The sequence below is a fragment of the Haliotis rubra genome, unplaced genomic scaffold (genome assembly GCF_003918875.1).
Source record: "Haliotis rubra isolate DU_JTF1 unplaced genomic scaffold, ASM391887v1 Scf141, whole genome shotgun sequence".
NCBI classification, from domain to species: Eukaryota; Metazoa; Mollusca; class Gastropoda; order Lepetellida; family Haliotidae; genus Haliotis; species Haliotis rubra.
The window spans coordinates 792,288-812,296 of NW_025765348.1; positions in this window are offsets into that span (position 1 = coordinate 792,288).

Here is a 20,009-nt window from a genome sequence, read left to right on the forward strand (position 1 = left end):
TGGTTGCGTTTCTACGGTAGATGCAGCATGACCATTTTAATGAAGACTTTTTAAATTATATTATGATATTGTGAACATAATCAGAGCATTCAAATTAATTTCATGTCTATTATTTTGTTCCTTTATGTGGAAGTACCATTCCCAGTAAAAGTCGTTCGGATTACCGAGTTCACTGATTAACGAATATCGGATTAACAAATCAATGGTAAGTGGTACTGTGCCAGTTTCCATGTAACAGAATTCGTCCGAAGAAAGGGTTTCCTGATTAACAAGGTTCGCACTAATGAGGTATATCTGTACCACGGAAACATGGCTGTAAAAGGGGCAAAGTGTTTTGTTGTTCATCGTGCGAGCGATTACATCAATTCAAGAATATTCTCACATTTATCATACACACGATAGTAAAGTGTTCCTCATTAATAACAGGTCCCTCTGGAAATATATTAGGCTGGGGCCAAGGAATGTAGCCGCTGGACTTGTGGGGCAGGTGTAATTAATAAAAGGCCGGGAGATTAATGGGCCCAAATCAGTTGTCTGACTCTCCATTCTCGGGCTCACGATTTACAAGTAAAACAAGGTTACCCTTATTTTGGTCAACAGAGGGTTGGCGAGAAACCTTCCCCATGAACTCCAGTCACTGGTCGTGTGTAATGTATAACACTGAAAGGAGGCAATTGATCAGTGTTGGGAGATTGTGTCTACAGGGAAAGCGCAGACTATGGTGCAGTCAAAGGGTATTAATAATGGACATATCGACTAATCTCACTAAGTAGTGTTTAGTGATAGAGTGAGTTGGGCTTAAAGCTGCTTTGTACCGAAAGTAGGGAAACTGAAAGTCATTAAACATTTTTGAAAGTGTATAGGATATATTACATTGTGAAAGCGTTCGTTTCATAATTGAAAAATACATTTGACAAAGTATCTCTTTTGGTTCTATTTTCCCCGTACATTTTACATTCCCGTACATTCTTCATGATTAAAACATTATGATGACGTCACATTGTTATCGGTGTGGTCAATATTGAACCAGGGATTACTGGTCATTCTGAACGCGCGTTTCAACTAGTATCCTGAATCATCTACATGCTAATGCCAAATGTTGGAGAAGTTAAATATCAACTACTACCTGGTTTGTGTCCATGACATCATTGGAATAATTCCTGGCTCTTAACATGGGTCATGTTAAAGTTCATGGCTACCTTGCTTATCATTATTACAAGATGTTTACGCTGTAACATTTAATATTGAGTACACCTTATCACCTAAAGTCAAATGTGGAAGTGGCAAATGTTGCAAGCTAAGTGAGGAGATTGTCGTAACACATGCCCCTCAGGAAATCACCAGCTTTACGACATAAATACGTTATAAATTTAGGAGCGTCCACTTGCCCCAAAAAATACTCAAACGAAAACGGATCTCATCACTAAAGGATGCTGTCATGCTGTAAGAAAAATGAAACAGAGCCCATCAGGATGGAACTTAGTGTCAAGCGACCGTTGTAATCTAATTTACTAGACGCTTCCAAAACCACAGGGAGTTTCCTATCAGGTGTTCTTTCGATCGTTGCTTATTACAATCCAACTGGTGGTACATTTCGCCCCCCGTTTTCCACTGAAGATCAACATTTTGTGACAGTCGTGAACTTGTGGTGACGCACGACAATCTTGACAAAGTCACGAGAGGACACATTAAATTGAGTAAGAGTGGTTCACGGCGCTTTGGGCAGTTTTCCAACAATTATTGGCAAGGCTGTGTTCCGTCTTGAAATCGAACCCAGGCACCCGATATGAGGCACTCCTCATCTACTTTGCTACCTGGAAACAGTATAAGGCTTGAACTTGACAATGTCGTTTGATGCATACATTTGTCAAGCGATCCTTCTCCGGCACATTTCAAAATGACGTGCACAAATTTCAACCCAAAAGAGGCTGTGATTTTCCTTGTTACTGAGAACGAACTTCCAACAGACAATAACGTTCAATCAGATATCAAGACCAGGTTGCGAAAGAAATAATAGAAAAGAAATAGGGACTAGACAAATACGTTTTAAACGTATTGTCAAGTCGAATCTATTGGAATTGGCATTAACGTCAAATACAGGCTCTGGTGCCTTTGATCCCCAGTACTGGTGACGTATATACATGACACATGCGTGTATTGATATGGATTGCACGTGCACGTTCATCAAGCAGTTGGGTGTAGTGCAATTACGCCCTATGGTTAAATCCGGCATCGATTTCAGTGATGACACGAGAGCAGGTCACGAAGTCCTTCATTTACTATTTCTGTTTGTGCAAGAGGATCAGGAATACGTCTCTGTAGTCTGGTCTGTACTCGTTGCTACATCAATGCTGACCCATGCTGACCCGTGGTGACCGTTGCTGACCCATACTGGTCCATGGTTACTAATGTGTGTCCTTATTTGTTCATGCGAAGCAATGTTGTTAGTCAATGTAGGCATATGCTGGTTCTTGGTCTGTGCTGACATCTTGGTCCACGCGGGGCATGCTGGTCTATACTGATCCACCCCAACCTTGCTGGGGCACCATGTGTAGCACCATCACCACTACCATCACCACTACCATCATCACTATCACCAGCACCAATACCAGCACCAATACCGGTACTACTACCATCAGCACTACTACAAACACTACAATCAACGCTACCATCACCACTACCATCATCACTACCACCAGCACCAATACCAGCACCAATACCGGTACTACTACCATCAGCACTACTACAAACACTACAATCAACGCTACCATCACCACTACCATCATCACTACCACCAGCACCAATACTAGCACCACTACCAGCACTACCAGCACCACTACCACCAGCACTACTACAAGCACTTCAATCAACGCTACCATCACCACTACTACCAGCACTACCAGCATCTCTACCAGCACCACTACCATCACCACTATCCCCAGCACTACCACAAGCACTACCATCACCACTATCATCATCACTACCACCAACACTACTACCATCATCACTACTACCAGCACCACTACCACATCACCACCATCACTACCCCCCAGCACCACCACCATCACTACCCCCAGCACCACCATCACTACACCCCAGCACCACCATCACTACGCACCTAGCATCACCACCAGCACCACCACTACACCAGCACCACCATCACTACATTCTAGCATCACCACCATCATCACTACACCCTACACCCCAGCATCACCACCATCACTACACCCAGGCACCAGCACCACCATCACTACACCAGCACCATCACTACACCCACTACAGCAGCACCACCATCACTACACCCCAGCACCACCATCACTACACCCAGCACCACCATCACTACACCCACCCCAGCATCACACCACCACTACACCACCATCACCTGCCCCAGCACCACCATCACTACACCCCAGCACACCACCATCACTACGCCCTAGCACCACCACCATCACTACACCCTAGCATCACATCACCACCATCACTACACCCATCAGCACCACCATCACCACCACCACTGCACTACACCCCAGCACCACCACCACCACCCCAGCACCACTACATCACCTAGCACCACCACCATCACTACACCCCAGCACCACCACCATCACTACACCCTAGCACCCCAGCACCACCACCATCACTACACCCCAGCACCACCACCATCACTGCACATCACCCAGCACCACCACCATCACCACCATCACTAGCACCCCACCATCACCACCATCACTACACCCCACTACTCACCACCACCATCACTACACCACCACATCACAATACCACCACCACCATCACTGCATCCCCAGCACCACTACCATCACTACACCCCATCACCACCATCACTACACCCAGCACCACCACCATCACTACACCCTAGCATCACCACACATCACTACCATCACTACACACCACCAGCACTACACCACATCATCACCACCACCACCATCACTGCACCACACCACTACCATCAACACCCCAGCATCACCATCACCACCACATCAGTACCACACACCACCACCACCATCACTACACCCATCACCACATCACCGCCACTACACCATCACCACCATCACTACACCCACATCACCACCACCTACACCCACTACACCCCACCACCACATCACCACACCCCAGCATCACCACATCACCACACTACCACCCACCAGCACCACCACCATCATACACCACACCACACCACACCATCCACCCATCACCACCCCATCATCACCGCCAGCACTACACCACATCACCACCATCACAACACTACCACACCACCACATCACCACCATCACTACACCACATCACAACCACACCACATCACCACCACCAACACAACACCACCATTCTCTGCAGAATATTACATGACCTTGCCCGGATAATATGTTGTCACTGTATAATATACATCACGTGTCATGTCTCATTACTTCATTATGATTGACAGGAAATGAACATCCGTGATCAATAGCTGCACTGTATGTTTCATCGTGATGTGTACATGCTCATTTCATCTTCACACATACTATCGTAGTTCATCCACAAATAAAGGAGCAGACAAATGTCACCGATTGCGTGTATCGCGGTGGAATCCTCATGATACACGTATAGGAATTGTATCTCCCGTTTCAGAGGGGAGTGGTGATTGGATGAGGTTCCTTTATGCCGCAGTTAGCAAACAGTTGCAAACGCCTGTAAAGCATTGGTTACAAGTCATGCCAACCGGTGTTTGAGGTCATGAGCACGATAGTTAAATGTTTTCTTTCATATGACATTTGTCTGACTGACTGACTGAGTTTGGTTTTTACGCCGCTTTTAGCAATATTCCAGCAACATCACGGCGGGGGACACCAGAAATGGGCGTCACACATTGTGCCCATGTGGGGATTCGAACCCGGGTCATCGGCGTGACGAGCCAACGCTTTAACCATTAGGCTACCCCACCGCCCTATGACATTTGTAACCAGAATTACCTAGTGTAAGTAATTTTTCCTTGGCATTCAAACAAAGACGGGATAATCATTTCTCAGTGTTGAGGTCTTATAATTTAACAATGTGCCAAGATCCACAAGGAGCTTAACAATATTTATCCTAATGTTTACATTCAGTTCAGAATCTTCACACACAAAATATTAAAGCCGAAATTGTGGCTGAATTTATGGAAATTACGAGATATATTTCTAGTCTGCATGAAAGGCAGCAAAAGTAGCCGTGTTGTATTCAGATGTACAACTAGAGAGATTAGACGCGTATACGTGTTGTACACAGGTCTGTAACAAATCAAAACACGAGAGTAGACAGAGTCACGTGTTGTACACAGGTCTGTAGACTGCAACAAATCAAAACACGAGAGTAGACAGAGTCACATGTTGTACACAGGTCTGTAGACTGCAACAAATCAAAACACGAGAGTAGACAGAGTCACGTGTTGTACACATCTGTAACTAGACACGAGAGTAGACAGGGTCACGTGTTGTACACAGATCTGTAACTAGACACAAGGGTAGACAGGGTCACGTGTTGTAAACTTCTGTAACTAGACGAGAGTAGACGTACAGATCAACTCGCTCTCCATCCAACACCAGGGTGCTATAGCGCCAACTATACCGCCAGCTTATGTCCACAATATACACTTGAGGCAAAACACTCACAACGAGCACAGATCTGGCTTAACTTGCTTTTGGTTCCTGTGGGTGATCGATGACACGGTTATTAAGGATGATAGTTGGGCCAGTTTAATTGCGTGTGTCGACAAAACCAGCATGGTCGACGCAGTATATCACGTGACTTCTCTCATTTTCGTCTTCAAGTTCACAAGAATAGTTTATCTTTTTCCATTAAGCGTAGGACGCATATGAAATGGTGAAAATATTACTCCCTGTCATTTCAAGTAGTGTCTACGTTTATTTATAGTTGTTGATGATACGGCTGGTTGATAGATGCTCCAGAAGAGGTTTCAGATAAAGATCTGAATGTATGTTCTGTTCCCCATTCTATATTAGGTGTGTCAGGTACATCTTGAAGTAGAACTGTTTCAAGCATGTGAACACACGGTGAAGGTAAAACTACGCGGCGATGGTAATATGTGATACTGTAGTACTGGTGTAATACTGAAGTTGTATTGCTGTTGTAGTACTTGCTGCAGTAGTAGCAGCAGTAGCTGTTGCAGCAGAGTAAATATAGTTTTTCGCCGCTTTTAGCAATATTCCAGCCATATCATGGCGTGAGACACGAGAAATGGGCTTCACACATTGTACCCATTTTGGAAATCGACCTCGGGTATTGGGCGTGACGAGCGAACGCTTTAACAACTAAGCAACACCACTGTCGTAGGGGTATTAGTAACAATAAAAGTGGCAGTAGTAATAACAATAGTGGCAGTAGTAATAACAATAGTGGCAGTAGTAATAACAATAGTGGCAGTAGTAATAACAATAGTGGCAGTAGTAATAACAAGACAACAGTGGCAGTAGTAATAACAATAGTGGCAGTAGTAATGACAATAGGCAGTAGTAATAACAAGCGGCAGTAGTGGTATAATCAATAACAATAGTAGTAATAACAATAGTGGCAGTAGTGGCAGTAATAACAATAGTGGCAGTAGTAATAACAATAGTGGCAGTAGTAATAACAATAGTGGCAGTAGTAATAACAATAGCGGCAGTAGTAATAACAATAGTGGCAGTAGTAATAACAATAGTGGCAGTAGTAATAACAAGAGTGGCAGTAGTAATAACAATAGCGGCAGTAGTAATAACAAGAGCGGCAGTAGTAATGACAATAGTGGCAGTGGTAATAACAATAGTGGCAGTAGTAATAACAATAGTGGCAGTAGTAATAACAATAGTGGCAGTAGTAATAACAATAGTGGCAGTAGTAATAACATAGTGGTAGTAGTAATAACAATAGTGGCAGTAGTAATAACAATAGTGGCAGTAGTAATAACAATAGTGGCAGTAGTAATAACAATAGTGGCAGTAGTAATAACAATAGTGGCAGTAGTAATAACAATAGTGGCAGTAGTAATAACAATAGTGGCAGTAGTAATAACAATAGTGGCAGTAGTAATAACAAAGCGGCAGTAGTAATAGTAGTATAATAACAATAGTGGCAGTAGTAATAACAATAGTGGCAGTAGTAATAACAGTAGTGGCAGTAGTAATAACAATAGTGGCAGTAGTAATAACAATAGTGGCAGTAGTAATAACAATAGTAATAACAATAATAACAATAATGGCAATAGTGGCAGTAGTAATAATAACAATAGTGGTAGTAATAGTAATAACAATAGTGGCAGTAGTAATAACAATAGTGGCAGTAGTAATAACAATAGTGGCAGTAGTAATAACAATAGTGGCAGTAGTAATAACAATCAGTGGCAGTAGTAATAACAATAGTGGCAGTAGTAATACCAATAGTGGCAGTAGTAATAACAATAGTAGCGGTAGTAATAACAGTAGTGGTAGTAGTAATGACAATAGTAGCAGGCCTGGCGCTGGGCATTAAGGAGATATACTGTAAGGAGCATAATATGGCTGACTGGGCTACATTTGTGAAACCGCGGCATGGTATATAAATGGCGAGGATTATGAAAACGGTGAAAGTCCTGGCCTGTACAAGAAGCCACAACATCATTTCATTCAAACAGCGACGTGAACATCTTCGAACCCCATATCACCGCAGATGTAATACATTTCTTGCTGTAGTGGTTATGTAGTGGTCATACTGTAGGGTCATGTAATGTAGTAAATACATTACACAGCTGAAAAACTCCACCAACACTGATGATGGATTAAGCTCTTCTCAAACCGCCCACTATCTTCCAACAGGTAATGCATAACATTATAATATACCAATATACAACAGCTTTGCAACAGCTGATGGATGCTGTCTACAGTGATGCCCAATGAACGCACCTGCTGTACAGCTATTTTCATTTATTCAAATGGAGTAAAAAGAAATCAGCATTTCTATGAATATCAAATACGCTTCACTGGATACTATTTACATCTGCATACAGTAAAACTAATGGCGCACTCTGACCTGATCACGTTTTCCGTGTACTCAAGAGATGTAGAAACACAGGGGATGATAATATATGTCGGTCGTGCTGTTTGATGTGAGGCCGACACTCGGTCATAATCCAAGTTAGGTCAGACCTCTCTTTTTTGTGTACGTTTTTTTTCACCCCACAATTTCCAATATATTACTATGGGCCGAATCAACAAACACTCTGCAATTCATCCTTTTTTCACATTTTTTTTAATATTCCGTGTATTTATGAAACGAAAGATGTTGGAAAGTGAACAAGGAGTACATGGGACACAATACGAGCCCTCTGACAGTAGGGTATTGGCAGTTTTAGGGGTAATAGTATAAACAACTGTTGTTTTTAAACTGGTATTATCGTAATAGTTGCAGTGTATGCCTAGCTGTTGAAGTAGTAGTAATGGTGGTGGTGTGTAAGTAGTAGCAGCAGCAGCAGCAGTAGTAGTAGTAGTAGTAGCGACAGTAGCCACAGCTGCTGATAGAATCCAAGATTCGCCACAAAAATATTCCTTACTCTCTGAGCTTTATACTCCCATTTCTGGGTTTCCATGCGCATATTTTCCAGCAGAATCAGCAGCAGCAGCAGCAGCATTAGTAGTAGTAGCGGTAGTGGTAGTAGTAATGGTAGTAGTCGCAGCAGCAACAGCAGTAATTGTTTTTGTAGCAGACGTCGTAGGAGTAGTAGGTGTTGTAGTAGAAGTAGTAGTAGTGTTGGCGTTGGTGTGAATGTAGTGGTAACGTAGTAGTGGTAGTAGTAGTAGTAGTAGTGGTAGTTGTAGTAGTAGTAGTAGTAGTAGTAGTGGTGGTAGTAGTAGTGGTAGTAGTAGTAGTAGTAGTAGTAGTAGTAGTAGTAGTGGTAGTGGTAGTAGTAGTAAGTAGTAGTAGGGAGTAGTAGTAGTAGTAGTAGTAGTAGTAGTTGTAGTGGTGTGTAGTAGTAGTAGTAGTAGTGGTAGTAGTAGTAGTAGTAGTAGTAGTAGTAGTAGTAGTAGTAGTAGTAGTAGTGGTAGTGGTAGTAGTGGTGGAGTAGTGGTAGTAGTAGTAGTAGTAGTAGTAGTAGTAGTGGTAGTGGTAGTGGTAGTAGTAGTAGTAGTAGTAGTAGTAGTAGTAGTAGTAGTAGTAGTAGTAGTAGTAGTGGTAGTAGTAGTAGTAGTAGTAGTAGTAGTAGTAGTAGTAGTAGTAGTAGTAGTAGTAGTAGTAGTAGTAGTAGTATCAGCTGCAGTATTATGGTGGTGGCTGTACCAGTAAGTAGGGGGACCTGAACAGCGTGGGAGATGTACGCACTGCCGCTGATATGGGAAATGATGAATATGCATGATGACGCATAGGGCACCCCCCACACTTACGCAACCTACCTACTTTCACATGGAACTGGTGAATACATTCATGGCCCGCCAGTACGCCGTGCATCCCTGGACACTGGTTGTACGAGGACACAGATTGTCAATGTTCAGTGGGTCGGGATGCCTCCATCTATAATTCACCTGATTGTATCATTCACCCTCTTACGATTCCCACGTTATCCGATATGTACAGGCCGAAACAATCACTGCATGAGTCACCAGCTCGAAAAAACACAAGCCATTTGAAATATTTTACTTAGATATTCATTGGGATTTTCTTGAGCATCTTTGTTCCGCAAGATGTTGATTCCCAATTGGGACAATGCACTATACTATACAACGTATGGTATGGACTTACAACTTCTTTATTATTTACATTACGACGTTTCTGGGTTACTTCTTGTCCCTTCATCAGGTGAATGATAGAATATAATTACAAGCAAAATATATAGTGCATACAGAGGCCAGTGGGATGGAATTAAATATTGAGATGTACAGAGATCAAGATTAAGTGATGTTTTGATTGAGATGTACAATAAAAGAGTTCAAAGAGACTATGCTATTGTTCAGCTGTTGGGTACGCTATTTTCAGTTTCAGAATTACTTCCCTTAGTCACGCCTGTATCTGCTGATCGACTCCATGATTCGCCCCAAAATAGTCCTCACTCTCGCAGCATCAGACTCATATCTCTGGATTTCCCACCATTAGCATAAATATATTTCTGTTTATGTAAGAAATTATTAATTACGTCCCTATACATCTAGTATTCATCGCCACAGCTCTTGTCTGCTCTGTCTAATACTGGCCCATGCTAACTGTGACAAACCCAGATAGAATTGTTCATTCTGAATAGGGGCGGTTGGGTAGCAGGCTCATTCCCACTTACTATATATATAGTAATAAATATAGACAAACATTGAGTATTAGTATTAGTAGTATTTTATCCTATTTGGTCCCGGATACTATTTCACAGGTAACAAAATAAGGGATTATAGGGGATTATCACACCCCACTGAAACAATAGGAGTTGGGTAAGTGGGAAGACCCCGGGTAGCCTAGTGGTTAAAGCGTTTGCTCGTCACGCCGACGAACCGGGTTTAATTTCCCACAGGGGTACAATGTGTGAAGCCAATTTCTGGTGTCCCCCATCGACATATTGCAGGAATATTGCTGAAAAAGCTGTGTAAAACTAAACTCACTCACTCATTCTGAGTATGAATAACGAAATTGTCTTAATGAATAGACGGTACTGTTCTCATTTATCATTAGGTTTCGGAATATACAGTGTCCAGATTACAGGGGTTCGAATTGAAGAGGTTTCAGATTCTACTAATGGTGCAACGACCCGTATTACTCTTGGCCATGTGCATGTAAGTACTACTTACATGAAAAAGCTAATCAAACCCAATCAATCATAACGTTTATCACTTAATGATTTATACACAATCAACCACTTTCAGACATCAACTAGATACCACAAAATTGGAATCTACAACTGAAATCAATCAAATCTGTGAATACTAGCAAATTGAACACGACAAAGACACGCGGGAACACGTCCACTCAGGGAAGCATGGCGTGTTTTATCAAGCACATGATTTTAAAGACATTGGGAGTAAGAGATGACATGGGTTGTTTGCCTTTATTACCTGACGCCGCAACAAAGCCACTGCGAGAGATGGAGCAAGCATGACCCTTGCTTTGATCGTAAATGTGCAATCTATCTTACGTAAACCTACGTGGAGAATCATCCATCAGCTGGTATTCGTCGCGGACGGAACGGGCCACTAGGGGCTGCTTGAGTTGTTGTCGTCGACCAAGCCGAGACTTCCTTTCTCTGGGCGCCATCTTAGTGGAAAATTGAAACCGAAAGATCTGTTAAGGACAGTTGACGCATCCAGTTCGCTGGGAATGAAATGCAATTCCTGCTGTTATTGCTTACAATGAAATTGTATTGCTTTTATACAAGTATAGATGGACGTTGAAGGTCCAAGGGTGGTGGTGGTTTGTGTAGTGCATAACACCGTGTTAGGAACTCGATTGGCTCATGATTTAACAGTTATTAGTTAGTTTAGAATACCTTTCTGTTGGCATATCTTATGCATATTTAATTCAATGTATTCATTACACGGGAGCGCACGTCACAGACGTCATATAATACGTTTGGGTGTTTCTTGCAGATACGTTTAGTGTTGAGGTTTAATGCGGTTAGTAACATTACCGTTAGTGTTGTGGAAACAGTAGCACTACTAGTGAGTGAGTGAGTTTAGTTTTACGCCGCACTCAGCAATATCCCAGCTATATGGCGGCAGTCTGTAAATAATCGAATCTGGACCAGACAATTCAGTGATCAACAGCATGAGCATCGATCTACGCAATTGGGAACCGATGCCATGTGTCAACCAAGTCAGCGAGCCCGACCACCCAATCCCGTTAGTCGCCTCTTACGACAAGCATGGGTTACTGAAGGTTCATTCTAACCCGGACCTTCACGGGTAAGTAGCACTGGTAGTATTAGTAAGCAGAAACATGCATTTAAGTAACATCATTGTCATGCATGCAGTTTTAGGTAGTATTATCTTAAGTAGAAACAATGTCAATAGCGATAATAGGAAAGTAGCTTTAGGACAAGTTACGTCATTAGTTAACGTAAGTAACATTAATGTCAGCAGTTATATTATTAGGTGATAGTAATTTAAGTAACAATACTACCAGCAGTACTAATAACGCCAGCAGTTATAGTAGTAGGTACTAGTAACCTACGTACAAATAAGCTCAGCAGCAATACAAGTAGGTATTGGTACCTTAAATAACAAAAATACCAGCAGTAATATTAGTAGGTACCAGTAACTTACGTAATAATAAGCTCAGCAGCATTACAAGTAGGTATTGGTACCGTAAGTAACAATGATACCAGCAGTAATATTAGTAGGTACCAGTAACTTACGTAATAATAAGCTCAGCAGCATTACAAGTAGGTATTGGTACCTTAAGTAACAATAATACCAGCAGTAAGAGTAATAGATACTAGTAGCATCAGTACCAATTACGCCAACAGTATTGGTAGGTACCATTACCTCAAGTAAATATAATAGTAGAAGTAGACTGCAGTACCTTAAGTAACAATAATGTCAGCAGTAATTATAGTTAGTGTACGCACCTAGAGAAACAATAATGTCAGCTGCAACAGTCCTTATAACCTAAGTAACATTAATGTAAGCATATTTGTATGCAGTAGTAGCACGCGGGTGAGTGAGGTTAGTTTTACACCTATTTACCAACATTCCAGAATTCGTGGATCAGGAAAGGAGACTAAGTTCCCGATCAACAAAGCGTTCGTAACATTACGACCTGTCTTAACTCTATCGTTTATCATAGGCTTACGAATGATGTAGCGCTACGAATGCTTTGTGGAACATAGAATATCGGAACTGGTATTACAAATATTGGCATTGGTAGCAATACTAGTAGTAGCAGCAGTATTCATAGTAACACATTACCCTACGCTGCGAAGAAGATCTCCTTTAAGTGTTTTACGAATAATTAAACGGTTTAACCGTTACTGTATATAGGTCCACATTGTGAATACTGAATACCGTAACCGCCCAGGCATCTGAAAAAGCTCAAACTAATACATGTTAAACATTAATGCAGTATTTAAATGGTTTAGGTCTCAAAGAAAATAATCACAAAGCCATAAATCGTCATAAAAAATATCATTTGTGGCAATTCTCTGTCGACTGTGATGTCAGGCGAGCGACTGCCTCATCCATGTCTCCCGTTACCTGACCCAGTTTAAAGGCCATGTGCTGCTGACATTAGATTACGTTTCTAGGAAGGAATATTCGGATTGCAAAACCAGGCGTCTCCAAGTCCTTTGTCCGCTTTCCGTGCAGCTGCACCATCTTCGACATGAGCTTTTACAAAACCTCGTATATCCGGACCTCGTCAATCCGGATAGATCACCCTCCGGTCACGTTCGTTGGCAATGAGGGTCGGTGGGGTAGCCTAGTGGTTAAAGCGTTTGCTCGTCACGCCGAAGACCCGGGTTCAATTCCCCACATTGGTAAATTGTGTGAAGCCCATTTGTGGTGTCACCCGCCGTGATGTTGCTGGGATGTTACTAAAAGCGACGTGAAACTAAACTCACTCACTCACTCATTATTGTTTGGCTGTCGTTAAACAACTCGGGTTTCCAGCAAAACGATGATAGTAAATAATCGAAGATGGACCAGACAAACCAGTGATTGACATCTTGAACCTCTATCTACGCGATTTTGACATGATAACATGCATCAACCAAGTCAGCGAGCCTGAATAACAGACTATCTATTCCAGAAAATGGCTTTTCTCTGAACGTCCTCTTCCCGATTGAAGAGGTTTCAGTGTTTGTCGTACGTTGGAATATTGACCATGTTCTTACAGTGTAGATATGAAACTAACTAATTCGTGCCATGTGTGACTGAACGCTTTCTGGCCATCGTATCTATTGTATTTCAGTTGCGTTGGTCGGTGCTCATGATGTCAATCATTAGACTGAATGACACTTGGTTATTTACAGACAGCTGTAATACAGATAAACATTGCTGGACGTTTTTGTAAACAACAAACAAAACCGAATTGTGTATCACGATAAATGACCTTCCATTGAACATTAGCCGAGATCCGGAATTGACAGCTGCCGGATTGCAGGGCTTTTAAATGATGATAAATGTACTAGCCACGGACAGGACTGAGATTGTATGCCGGTGTTGACAACGTGCCGGATTGGACAACTGCCGGTGTTGACAGCTTCCTCTGTTTTGAACAAATGCAATTTTTTAATGACAGTTAATGTGGATTTAATGTGGTTACGTTCAACGCTACTAATTCTCAGCGTTAGTTTTAATCACCTGACCAGTTTCTAACTCGATTGAAGCTATTGCAACAGATATACATAAATACCTTTAATGTTGGTTGCGCTGGCTTATGTAAGTCGTGCATACGCTATATAAATCTCTAAAGTACGTCATACACAAGTGTAAAGAAACCCTGTTCATGGTTGTGAAAACAGATCACATCAACGGCATATATCTATTGGTGCCAGTTCTCTTCACTCGTATCGACATTATTGGAACCACCAACTGTGCCTCACCAGGATTCGTTCTGCAAACCTGTTTAACGGAAGTAAGGTTGTGTTGAAGAAGGTGGAAGAGAGCCGATCTGGAGCCTGGGGTGGTATAACACGGCTGGCACCTGCAGCCTCATTTGACTTTCTTTACCTTACGGGTATTTAAATGATCGGGCAACTCTACATGGTCCATTACTTTTGGTATTACATATATTCGTCTAGCAACGATAAACATTCTGTACTCATACGTGGCATTTAAGTCCGATTAAATGAAACATTAACTTAAAAAGAGCCATTCAATCAAATTATACTCAACAGCCAGACAAATTCAAATATACTCTGCAAAGAAAGAAATGCAAAACTAGAAAACTTGGAAACATCGGATGGAGTTTTGTTGATTTTCTTACAAAATGAATTACAAATATGAAATTTCTCATGTCTGCATGCACCGGGGATGATTTGTTTCTGGCAGAATAAACTACGGCCAAAAATTACGGAAATAAGTGGGGGACACATTATTATTATTATTATTATTATTATTATTATTATTATTATTATTATTATTATAGGATAAATTATATAGCGCACATATCCACGCACTAGTGCATGCTCAAGGCGCTGGTATTTTTTCCCTCGATCATTGGATGTCAATCTCAACGGCACATCGCATTATCAATCTCAACTCCTTGGGGAGTATACAACTCTTGCATTAACATTAATGTGTGAGAGCGTGGCGGCCAAACACACCAACATGAAATGAACGCGCAACATGAATTGCAGGTCTATGGAAACGATTTGCTTTCATCTGTCTGTCATCACAATTGTACAGGGGCCGTGGGGGTAGCCTAGCGGTTAAAGAGTTCGCTCGTCACGCTGAAGACCCGGGTTCAATTCCCCACATGGGTACAATGTGTGAAGCCCATTTCTAGTGTTCCCCGCCGTGATACTGCTGGAATATTGCTAAAAGCGGCGTAAAACCAACCTCACTCACTCACATCTGTACAGCAAGTGAAAAGTGAAACCATGCCACGTCTGACAGAGGCTCAATTCGACATTGCCATCGGCCGACTGCAGACAGGCGACTAGGCTTTGGCCGTAGCCAGTTTTTTCCACGTATCGCCATTACAAGTTTTGGGAACCGTTATCAGACACAGATGTGAACACGTGACCTACCCAGATCCGGGTTCGAGTTTGTCGCTTACGTGGTAGGTTCACCACGGCCACCTCTGTGACAACAGTAATACCAGGGTTGCCTAGGATCTCAGCCCCGACAGCGAGGAACCGTCTGCGTGCCGCAAGTATTCGATCGAGACGGTCAGTTAGAGGCATCCTTCTGACTGGCCAGTATCGACGGCTGCAAGGTCAGTGGTGTCAGTGACTACGACCACAACAGTGACGAAGACGTGATTGGTTTAGTGAATCACGTTTTTTGCTTTTCCGTACAGATAACGTGTTTACAGACGTCGCGGATAACGTCATGTTCAAAGTTGCATACAGGGAGTAGACAGATTTGGTAGCGGAGGTGGAATGATGTGGGCCGCCATTTCCCACACCGGTAGTACAGGTGGAATTCTTCGGTCAGAGGTCCTTCCCATTATGCAACAAGCAAACGTCATTTTCAACACGACAATGCCGGACCTCACACCGGCCTTTTTCAAGGAACCACAACATCTAAATACTGTCATGACCCTCAAGGTGACCGGATCTAAAACCCATCGAACAGTAACAGGATGCGAGGGTTCAACGTTTGCGATCTCGTCATCAACAGTCACAAAACCTCCAGCATTTGGAACAAGCACTGGAGTGGTGAACATTCCCCAAGCCACATGCCGTAATCTGATCGGTTCGTGACTCCCATGGGGGCCGTACAAGATATTGAGAACATATGACCTTCACCTTGACGTTTGATTGTTTCATTTGTGTCACGATGAATCTGTCAGTGGCAAAGAATTGTGCCACATTTTAACAATTCATTATGATCTGTTGATTATCTATATAATGCATGGAGTATACATCTCATACAAAAACAACGAAAAAACACTTTTGCGTTTCGTTTTTTGCAGAGTATATTTGCCAGGCCATTTGTTTTAGGGTATAATAATATATAGTTATCATGCCGTTGGTAAGAGGGAATGACCCGGAAGAAGATTACCTCAGAGAAACAAATGAAATGTGTGAGCCAAGCCCGAAATGATGCTGGTCCATGAGCTTGTATGGTGAGACAAACCAATAACAAGAAATAGGGTGATCCCTGGATTCGAACTCACCATCACATTACCATTGCTCGTTTGAGGGAAGCAAGTCTGCGCAGGGATTTACAACACCTCAGACGACAACTCCGCCGATAAGAAATTTTTCCTATTATAATCTCAGGTAAAACATACACAACGTTAGCAAACGACGTCGATACCGATAGTACAAGCGGAAAACTCAGGAGATTATTAATAAGCAAATGAAATATATATGTGACAAACTGTATTTGGAAACATTGCAATGATTTCTACAAGGATGGAGAACAGGAATCTTCGGTAATACTGCTTGATGTTCGTGAATTCAAATTTAAACAAATCAACCTTGAATACGGGACCATGCACTATTTCAGGTCGCCCCTTTCTTCACACCCAATGCATAAGATAACAAACACAACGACAATTTAATATGAGGTATTCTTGATTTCCTAGTGGAAACAGGACGCATTGTTAGTTTCAATTCAGTGGGGCTTACCACAGCATGGCGTTCAGAACACCAACAGCTTGCAGTGTCATATATGCAAATGCCAAAAGTCTGGTCATTATCGCAGATGAAAATTATGGAAATGAGATCCTATCAATTACTATCAGCTCTGGTCCGTTTAGGACAATTACTGAGTGCAAAAATATATCGATTGAACGGATCCGCCATACCATAAGGAAACGGTTGAAATAATGGTTTCACGGTATTTCCTGCAAGGTGCCTGCATATCATTATCCATGTTATTATAAATAGTTCTCATTTATATAACGGTTAGGTTATATGACGCGAAGGCATACAGCTATGACAATTTAATGGTCTATGGATGGAACGTGGTCGGAACAAGGCATGCTGGGGTTGGAATTGCAGACGGAATGTATTTTTCCGTTTAGGACTTTGAACAGTGCAGCTTCTTTCTTTGGCAAGAGGAGCCAAATAGTTGTTAGTCACAACAATATTGTTTCAGAGCAGTCAGTACTCGATTTGTGTTATTTAGGAGTGTAAATGTGTCACAAATTCTTTTACCCGGATTTGATATATGCAATTGAAAAAAATAGATATATAGAGTTGCCGGTTCTTTAAATTCCATTGGAACATTGCCATTACGCCGTGTGGTAATAGCGGCACTCCTATTGTTTCGAACTACGGATTAATCGCTATGTTGTCGATTGTTCACGGGAATTTGATTTAATGAAGCTAGTCTGTATGTACGGCTTCATCTTAAAATGAGAATAATGTAAGTTTGCTGTAACCAGGTCATACGACTGTAACCAGGTTACAGCTTTAACAGACCTACACATACTTCACACACACAATCGACTACAGGGTTGCGTACCTTAATTATGCCAGGATCCGATGGTCGCTGGACCGAATCCATTTCTATATCATTTATCCTGGGGGGTTCACGTTATTGTTATGAACTATGTACCTTTGGGAATTGACTCTTTAACCATGCAGTGTTCACAGAGAATCATAAAGCAAAACAGGGTTTCGTTGCCCCTATCCTACTTTATTTATGTAAAACGACATGGAAGTTCAAAATAAGACGTGGACCAAGTTTATTATTAATTTTAAAAAATTACAAACAGAGTACCGCACCTAAGGGGTTAAGAAAGTGGAGGCAAGTAAGGTGAGCAGGATTATGGTTGATTGGTTGGTTGGTTGATTGGTTGGGAAACACCGCATTCAGCAATATTCCAGCTATATGGCGACGGTCTGTAAATAACCGAGTCTGGATCGGGAAATCCAGTGATCAACAGTTTGATCATCGATCTACGCAATTGGGAAACGATGACATGTGTCAACCAAGTCAGCGAGCCTGACCACCCGATCCCGTTAGTCGCCTCTTACGACAAGCATGGGTTACTGTTAACATGCACTCACGTTAAGTCAACGAAAGGTGAAATCGTTTGTTGTGGAAACTACATGATGTTATATAGGTACATCCACACGCTGTGACAAGTCAGTAAACCAGACGCGGGTTTGTGACCTTTGAGAAATGGACCAATGGTGGAACCCGACTTTGTTCTTGAAGAAAAAGGGCGAAAAACTGGCAAGTCGTGTTTTACGTTTTGCGTTAAGTGTTTACATATTGCGTTAGTTTTTTACACATTGTCTTGATTTTACATATTGGGGTTGTACATCATCCCTAGACTAAGGCTTAGTCTCTGAATATATATAATTTTGATAGTAACAAACAAGCCCATTTATATTGATAAGGAGCCCAAGGGAGACCAGAGATTCAGAACCTGAGGAAATCTAGACTTGCTTTATTTAGGGCTTTAGCACTGCAGAGAGAGCTTGGCAGTAGGGAAATTTATGTGGTTCAGGGACTGTGAGACAGACTACATCATCCCCAACGATTAAATACAACTCACGAGAAAGATGTCCCGCCGTCAAGAGGTCGAAGGCATGTTACGTTAACAACACATGATATGATTCAGTGAAACTATGCCAGGGTGATGACCATCCGGCAAATGAAGAATTTATCTGCACGTTCAGTTCTTAAACTTCGGACACAACAGAATCCCTATGATGACATCTAGGCGACCCAGAACGCCTTAATGTTTCTGGACCCACCTCCACCATGACGTCAGAACAGTCGTGGAAAACATTTTGAACAGTCAGGAGAAGAACGTCTACGAAATAGGGTTAATCCCTCCAACATCGCTGCCACAAGTGTTTCAATGTGGAAGAGAATTACAGTAACAACAACAACATTTTACTGTGTTTCTATTTAGGATTCAGCAACCATCCCCCGCACCTTAGTCAACACCCCCTCACCTTGGTCGTCAAGGGCGTTAATACTAAAAGAGTGCATATCCGGGAATCAAATAACGAATTTGACAGCATTGAGGAGAAAACTGAGAAAAAAGAATTGATGCAGTACGCACATAAAGAGCGTTGGTCACCAGAGGAGAAAGTACGCGAACATATAAAAATCACTTCTTCAGCTGTTACAAAAAAGAACTGCTGAATTTTAGCCAAGCAAACGTAGCACGTGTCCTGGCCCAGGGCTTTGTGCTACAATTCAGGATATCGCCCACACTACTGGCATCAGAACGGGGTGACTGCAAGATGGATACCAAGGATCTTGACAGAAACTGATCCCACGTAACATATCCAGGGACCTTTTGACAAGTTAACCAAGTTAAGAATAGTTTCAACACTTCCGACAAACGAGTGGAAACATTTGGTCTCAACCCAACCGAGGAAGTACACGCGGGTGACGTCAGTTGGCAAAGTTCAGTTTGGCAAGGCTCCGAAGTCATCACGATTGACTGTC